Source organism: Vanessa atalanta, chromosome 23 (assembly GCF_905147765.1).
Source record: "Vanessa atalanta chromosome 23, ilVanAtal1.2, whole genome shotgun sequence".
Lineage (NCBI taxonomy): Eukaryota > Metazoa > Arthropoda > Insecta > Lepidoptera > Nymphalidae > Vanessa > Vanessa atalanta.
The window spans coordinates 1,520,903-1,528,068 of NC_061893.1; positions in this window are offsets into that span (position 1 = coordinate 1,520,903).

The following is a 7,166-nucleotide window of genomic DNA, read 5'->3' on the forward strand; positions in this document are numbered from 1 at the left end:
CATTCGTTCATCCAATCCCGTTCGTTATAATTAGCTATTTTGTAAACTTCTAGCACTTAACAAAACCAAACTAACTTCTAGCAATTAAAAATTTAATATAGTAGGAAGATGTTTGAAGCACCAAACCTATTTATTTTAAGGAATATATGAGTAAACTCACAGCTTGTCTTGTCAGCTGTTTTATTGTCTCATCTCATGGTGAGAAGGTTTGAAGTTCCACCACGCTACATATATGCAGGTGGTTCAAATCCTTTACATCGGTAAGTATAAACCAAATAAAGCACTTTTCATTCCGTGGCACATGTCCGAGCTTGAACCTGTAATCATCGATTAAGGTTCACTACAACAAATAACATCAGGTGACCGATTTGTCCGTCCGCCTACCTGCCCCATAAAAAAGATTAATGTAAAAAACCAGCTGACCTTAATATTCATCCTCGAAAACGGTGCTAGCTCTCGAACGGTATATTGTTCAGAGATCTTATTTTGATAATAATATATCAATCAAATTATCAGAATTCGAAAACTTTACAAGCATTTATAAATAATAAAACTTTACATTTCGAACACGTCAAATAACTCACGAACAATAGGCGTAATTAATTCTGATTTTAATTAAGTCCGCGGTACTTTGTTTGATGTCATCTTGCCGTAATTGGAGTCTCATTAAAAGTCAAAAAGCTGTACAATTACAAGGTGAAATTGAAAAAACAATTGATGTCTTTCGAAATGTACCGAAATATACAATACATTTGACGATGATTTATCTTTTTGATTCCTCGGTGACCAATACATACATATAAGATTTGAAAATATCACTGAAGAATATTATACAGATACCCGTTTTTGTAAAATACTGTAACAATAGAATTACCACCTGAAGGGCTTTGATAAATCCCCTCGTCCGGTGTTACGAGTTGAAGGGAGACAGCAGTAAAACAACTGGCACGAGGGAAACCACATATAAATTCCAGAGGTTGGTGGAGCATTGGCGATATAGGGAATCGTTATAATTTCTTACTTCATAAAAGCAGGTTTCCTCACGATGTTTTCCTTCACCGTCGAGCACGAGATGCATTATAAACACAAATTAAGCACATGAAAATTCAGTGGTGCCTGCCTGGGGTTTGAACCCGAAATCATTGGTTAAGAAACATGTGTTCGAACCACAGGGCCATCTCGGCTCATTTTTAAATTATCATGGTTATTTTTATTACTACAAGTATTTAAAACGGGATGTTTACTGTTTTTTTATTTTTATTTAGTGGAGCTCGATATGTCGACATTCTCTACGAATGTCTGGTTCACGAGACTGAAGATTGCGGGTAGATGTTGACGGCATTAGAAGTGTCCAGATCGGACTACCTCCGAGCGTTTCTCGTGCGTTTGCTGCGTAAAAACTACTACCATTACCACTACCATTGTCACTTTTACCCCTATTATTGTCGCTTGTTTTATTTATTTTACGTGCACTCGACACTTGAACCCGTGTTCCTTACTTAACGTTTGGGCAGTGGTGACCATCGGGTGAAATATATGCCAGTCCGCCTACCTATCCTATAAAAAAAATTAAGAGAGCGTGTGACTGTCTTGTTAGTCTTACAATAAGCAAGTCACGAGGAACTTGGTTAAGTTCCAGAAACGAGCAAATGTGAGGACTCGCACACCAAGGGATCCATACAGACTTATAGGCGATTTTAGGGTTCCGCCTTTTGTTTTTGAGATACAAAATATATAGAATTACTTTGTTGTATGACTGGCCGTCTTTCAAGATATGTAGCATATTTATATAAACAAATGTCAAATAACATTCAAGAAGTAAAAATATTTTAAAAATTTGCATATAGATACTCAAAGATACAAAACGTAATAATTATATTAACGTACCTCCTTAAAATAAAGAACCACTTACTTTTAAATTAGCTACTTGATTGAAGCCATTAATACGAGTTTGGAGAAGTAAAAAATACTTTGATCTCGTTAAAAAATATCTTCGGATGCGATGTAGTATCGTCATGGGGTACATTTTCATTAAAGGACCAATGATATCTTTAATTGGCTCAATTAAATACTAGTCGCTCATTGGTCGAAATTCGACCGCTTGTCATTGCTATCAAAAATATTAAATAAATACATGTGAAACAAGAAAAATGAGAGTATATAAATAAATGTTATGTCTTTTTTATGATATCGGTAGGCGAACGAGCAAATGGGCCACCTGATGGTAAGTGGTCATCACCGCCCAAAGACAATGGCGTTGTAAGAAATATAAACCATTCCTTACATCACCAATGCGCCACCAACCTTGGGAACCTGATAGAGCCTGTAGTTACACTGACTCACTCACCCTTCAAACCGGAACACAACAACACTGAGTACTGCTGTTTGGCGGTAGAATATCTGACGAGTGGATAGTACCTACCCAGACGGGCTTACACAAATCCTTACCACCAAGTAAATCCATTCACGTACGTACGTTCATTCATAATTAAACATTCATAGAGTTTTAACATGGTCCATATCACATTAGGACCATAATTAATTTATTGTCACCATCATCCTATTTTAAGTCACAAATAACTTCAAAACGTCTTTAAAACTAGAACTTCAGAGGGAATAAAATAACGTCCAAAAACAGAAGTTGCTATAAAAAAGTACTATGTGCAAACGCCTCAATACAAATATGCTTTGTTGACCATGGGTAACTTTGTATTTTGTATTCAATCGATCGCATTTGCCCTTGCAAAAACATTAATGTTGACTTTGAACTCATAAACTTGCATGAATCAATCGATTTTATAATTCATAATCAATACAAGACTATATGGAATGGACTGTTTTGTGAGCTGATGTCACCTTCTGCAGTTTATAATTATATAAGATTTTAAATTAACATGGTTATTTTTATTACTATAAATATTTGAAACGGACTCCGCTCCGCCAAATAAAAATAAAAAACATGGTAAATATCCCGTTTCAAATACTTATAGTTTATAATTAAGGCCTTGATTATAATATTCCTTACGTAAACTTTAATAAATATATAACTATATTTCTTCTCAATAAATTAATAATTTGTCAAAAGGTTACCAATGATTTTTTTTTTTAATAAATAGTAGCAATGCCCCAAATGAATTAAGGAATTACTGATATTCCTATTTACTCCTCGAATTAAGCTTAACGCTTGTGTTAGGAGTGGGGACGACAATAGCCCAAGGAAACAGGATCGATCCTGCGACTTTTTACACCGTTAGGCCCGTAAACCATTGCACCTATTGCACCAAACCATAAATTAAACTTTGAAGGTTCAATACCTTCAAAGTTTAATTTATTATTATTTTAAAATTTATTAAAATATACAACAAAATAAGTTGAGTATGCTCTTCGTAATGGCACTGTGTAGATACGAGAGTCTTCTAATCTAAGATTACTAAAATTGATTTTAAAATACTTTTCAATATTATTATTATGAACTCCAACCACTATAACCGTCTCTTTAGGCAGGTAGCTCATTTAAAAAGTTGCTGATCTCGAGTACTTGGTTTCATAACCGGGGTCAGAACGTCAAAATTTTGTTAAATACGTCTTTGTTTCAGCCAAGATATATAAATTTGGCAACTTCCCATTCCTCGGAAAGCACGTATTTTTAATCCTATGATTGATATCCATATCAAATTAGCAGCCTGTAAATTTCCCACTGCTGGGCTAAGGCCTCCTCTCCCTTCGAGAAGAAGGTTTGGAGTATATTCCACCACGCTGCTCAAATGTGAGTTGGTGCAATACACATGTGGCAGAATTTCATTGAAATTAGACATATGCAGCTTTCCTCATGATATTTTTTCTTCACTGCCGAGCACGAGATGAATTATAAACACAAATTAAACACATGAAAATTCAGTGGTGCCTACCTGGGTTTGAACCCGAAATCATCGGTTAAGGTGCACGTGTTCTAACCACTGGGCCATCTCGGTTTAATATCCATATGTTGTGTTGGATTTCCTTCCTATTGGTTAATGAGAGTGATGCTATTCTGCATGTGCATCTGTATTGGTTCTACGAGTGTAACCACTCAATTGAAATTCTTGAGATAAAAACCTTCTTTCAAACTATTCATATTTTCTCGTTCATTATACATTTCATTGCAAAAGTTCTAGAAATTTTAGTCCGAAAGAAAATAATTTCTCAAAGGAGAATCGTAATTGCAATTCAAAGGGAAGCGGCTTTTATTTATACAATCATTAGCGATACTATTATGGATAGCATAATTTTTAAATTGGTTCATGAATAAATATTTATCGTACCCTCTGAAATTTGTACTGGTCGCTAGTAATAAATGAAAATGTTTTAACGAAACTATTTTATTCTGAATAAATTATAAACTATACAATATATAAAATGATTTTGTTACAAAATGTCTACATTTTATTTCAAACGTTGACAAATCTTTTTTTCGAATTCTAACTAACGCCAACGCACCTGCATGACTCTCGGTGTTGCTGATGACTATAAGCGGCGGTAGTCGCTTTCCACCAAATGACTCTTATGCTGGTTTGCCAACATAAAAAAAAAAAAACATTTGAATTCTGGCAACTCAATCCAACCAATTCCAACAATCGACTAAACTATTAATTTGCACGCTCTTTTTTCATCAGGAAGTATATAAAATAAAATGGTCATTGCAACATGGCGGATAAAATTTACGCTCCAAGACTATTACAAACAAAAATGAAAATATAATTTATTCAAGTAAGACTTTACGCTTGAATAGTCATTTTATATACATACATACATACATATATACTTGTACATCCTGATTGAAGGTATCGAATACTATTTTTTTCACGTCTTTAAGCATTAATAAGCTTTTGCCTCATTAATTTCTTTTTTACTCGGTTGTCCATCTGGGTAATTATCTGTTCACGTATTCAACCGCCAAACAACAATTCTTAGTATTATTGTGTTCCGGTTTGAAGGATGAATAAGCTAATGTAACTACAGGCACAAGGGACATAATATACGATTTCCAAGGTTGGCAGTATTTTAAAAATGTAAAGAATTATTAATATTTCTTACAGCATTAATGTCTATGGGCATTGGTGATAACTTACCGTCAGTTGGTGGTAGTTTGCCCGTACGTCTACGTATTTTATATAAAAACGAGCGATATGGCCCAGCGTTGCACGGTTGTTATTTATTATTAAAGCAAATTATATCATTTATACCTTAATCTAATCAGGAATAACGTAGCTTTCTACCAAAGAAGAAACTTTTAAAATTGGATCATTAATCATTAATTCCGAAGATTACTTCCTTCATAAAAATAAACAAATATTACCTCTTTATAAAATTATTATAGCGAAATGATTAAGTATAAATTAAAAAAGTATCTGCGTGATTTAGAATATATTTAACGGAAATATAATGAGTTCTAATATTCTGAATAAAGTCACGGGTGTAACAAATCGTTTAATAATAAAGCAACGAACGAAGCCTCGGAAGGGTCGTGTCTGTAAAAACCGACTAATAATTAATTCTAGGTCAATGAGCAGAACCAATTTACGCTGGAATATTGCAGTACAATTTTAGTTTAAGATAAATTTACGTTAACCGACGAAATTGTATTCTCTTAAACGTTTATGTATTTAAATTAAAATTCGAATGACGTGAAAAAAAACGTGCGGACTTTTCGTCTTTTTTTGTTAGGAAGGATAATGTTTTTTTTTCGGCTCCTCCCTTGGACAGGTAAACTGTAAGAAGTTTAACATTTTTATTCTTTTCGCAGGACAATATTCCAAAATCATCCCCTTGGGAAAACCGGGTTTTGTTGGATTTTTACCTACACCTCTGCGATGGCTATCCTTCATACGGGTCGGAGCGACTTAACTCCGGTAGAATAAGTTTTATTCAATGGTACACGGATCTGCGCTCGTCATACTGATCTCATGAGCTGACTCGACTATTTGGACTTTTCAATTTTATAGTGTAATATTATGTCACATTATTGATTCAATAAAAAAATCATACAATATCTGAGATTCGTCTTTTATTACAATACCAAAACACACACAAGCCCACTTATACACACACAGAGTCGTTACTAATAAATATAAGTTTATAACGCAAAAAGTTATCGATTTTTATAAATTCTTAAAGAATGATTTTATGAAGTTCATAAATAGAACTCACTTAAAACATTGTTATTAAAATGCAAACTTAGATCGGACGCAAAGGGATCAGTAATACACAGTGTCTTTGAAAATGAGCAGCACATTTTATTTTCATAAATGTTAATACTTTGTACTGATATATTTTAGTTTGATAGGTGTTGGAAGCATTGTCACATTCATAAGGATGCATCTTAAACACCACAGATGCTCTTGACGAAAATGGTAGAATTGTATTTATGTTATTCAACGTCGGTTTTTTTTCAATGTTTGTAACAGGCGTAGAACTTGCGAAGGCTATAATATAATTCGTATATGAGAACTAGCCAAAACAGACCTTAGGCTACAATATGTTATCCTAAGTTATAAGAAGGAATTATATTTCATGTAGTTATAAATACATTTCAGGAAGGACCATTGTACTTTGCACCCATTTAGATCTTACTTCTTTTGTCGTTGAAGTCAACAACTATGGTATATATCATAATATTTGAGTTGGCTCTCATTTTCACATTTATGTTTTTGATGGGATATTACTTACTAGTAGAATTAAGAAACTAAATAAGTACTAACGACTGGAAGAGATCGCTGTGTAGCGATAAGGTCTCCAAAAAGAAACGTAAATTCTTTTATTTATGCTGTCTTCGTTTTATTTGGTTCGACTCTTCTGATATGTGTTTGATAGTATTAATAATAAAATGCCAAATAATAACTTTGCTTCGTTTTTAATAGATTCTACTGAACACCAATAATAAAATTTGAATATTAATAAATAAATTGTAAATATATAAAAAAAAAACTTAATCAGTAATATAATTTACATATAAAATATATTAATAAAAAGGTTGGACTACAAAATTTTGTCTTCTTCTTTCGCATGAGAGAGATAGAGAAAGAAAGCATCCGCTAAATGTCATGTTGTTATGTCATATGTTCACGTGAGCTGTGTGTCGCATAAATGGAGTGTGCAACTTGAATATTAACTCGCTCGGGGAAATATCG